The sequence below is a fragment of the Penaeus vannamei genome, chromosome 31 (assembly GCF_042767895.1).
Source record: "Penaeus vannamei isolate JL-2024 chromosome 31, ASM4276789v1, whole genome shotgun sequence".
NCBI lineage: Eukaryota > Metazoa > Arthropoda > Malacostraca > Decapoda > Penaeidae > Penaeus > Penaeus vannamei.
The window spans coordinates 17354267-17356453 of record NC_091579.1 but is presented as its reverse complement, the minus strand read 5'-3'; positions in this window follow the sequence as shown (position 1 = coordinate 17356453).

Below are 2187 nucleotides of genomic sequence, written 5' to 3'. Positions count from 1 at the left end.
ATCTCCTCTTGGTCAGCTCCATTTCACAAAAACACGTTGGGAGACGGCCCTCGCACGATTACGTATTGGCCACACTCGCCTAACACATGCCTATCTGTTGTCACGCTCAGACCCGCCCCTATATCCTCTATGTAACGTCCCTCTTTCAGTCCAACACATTCTCTTATCCTGTCCATGCTTTAATACAGCACGTACCTCTGCTTTTCCACACCTATCCTCCCTTCACCGACCTCCCAACATATCAGACATTCTTATAGAATCCCACAGCTTCTGCCTCGACAACCTGTTCTCCTTCCTCAGACGCATAAATATCCTTCACTTGATCTAACTCCCTTACCTAAACCACCATAATCTTTTCCCTCATCTTCAACCTCTCAACACTATTCTAGATAGTTGACACATAGCAACTATCACCTGACATCCCCCTTTACTATACCTTCCTATAGTGCCATATGACCTTAGATGTCTAGCACATTTATCTTAACCATTAACCCTCTACAATTCCCACTTCCTCAAGCTTTTTGAATAATCTGTTTAAACCAGCCAAATGGGACCAATACTTTATAGTTCCCCCAACAGCCCTTCATTCAGATAACACCCTAGTCTTTCAACAATGTCTCCAAAAACAAGTTGGCAAAGTTTTCTTCCATAGTCCTGATCGATCGCGGTTAATCAGTTACATCTGAGACTCGAGCTAAAACACTATCTACCCTGGTTGACCTCACTGGCAAACCTATGCCCGTTCTACCTCACCCTTCCCTTAATACATGTACTGGAACTGTTTCCCTCTCCTCAGTTGATTGCCCTGTCTATGAAAAGGACTGGGCAGACTGTGAAAATGACCTGCTTGGTTGTCTCACTGAATATAATGCTGAATCAGTACAGTGCTACTCAATTCCCCCCAGAGGCAATCGTAAGTCCAGAATCAATATTGCCAAGATTACCTTTCGTAGACACAACTTTCCCCAAAAGGTCTATATAGGAGGGGTTTATTGCCATGTAAAACCATATCAACCCCCACCCCGCCAATGCCAGAAATGCTGGCATTTTGGCCACCCTGCAAAGCACTGTCGGACTACAACCCGTTGCCCACTATGTGCGCAACCTGGTCATGAGCGTACAAACTACCCTGCACAATCACGTACATGTGCAAATTGTGGCTGACCTCATAGTGTATTCTATAGAGGTTGTACAGCCTACAAATTTGAGAGTAAAGTAGCAAATCTCAGATTCAAACTAGGACTCACTCTACGAGAAGCCAGACAAGAAGCACGACGAAGAGGTTTTTCAATCACAACGTACTCCAGTACCTAAAATCAATCCACTCCCATCCATACTACCCAAGTGGTCTATACATCTACAGCACCACTTTCCCCTGCTCCTCAACTTCCCATCTCTAATTCTCATATCCCCCAATCAAATCCTTTTTCCATCCTAAATCCAGATACTCCAATATCCACAACTCCCATGTCTCTTCCTACTTCACGCCTTGTCAGGCGCCCCACCCCATCTCCTACCAGACCCCATCCCACACCTACACCCTCAAATTCTCAGATACCAATCTTCTCTTCACCTCCTCATAAAAGATCTTTCTTTTCCCAAACCTCTGCACCCCAATCCCGCCAGAAAACGTTGGGAACTTTCTACGTATACCACAAGAGAAAGTCCCTCCTTCTCAACCATCCATCAATTTCTCTACCCAGATTCCGGCTGCATTCACAATGACTGCTGAAACCCATCCTCCCCCTCCTGACATCCCCCTACCCCTCTTCCTCCTACACCTTCCCAACACACCCTATCCACTCCACCACCCGTACCTAAACCAAAAACCCTTCCTTCCCTACTATCCTTACCACTCCCTCCTGTATACACACGTGAATCCCTTCTAGCACAATGTCCTTCCCCAGATCCCACCTTTCTTGATGATACTCCAGATTCTATACCTTTACCTTTTCCCACGATGATTCTCTTGATACTACACTACTACCTCCAACCCCTGATCCCATACCTCAACCCCCAGATACCCCTCCTCTTACCTCTCAGACACACATTGCCACCCATAATAGTTGAAGAATGATCCACAATGGCTCTACTGCAGTGGAACATTAGATCTCCTGATCTCCGCCATCTTCTCTCCTCTTACAATCCATCTATTGTCTGCCTCCAAGAAACCTTCCTCACACATCC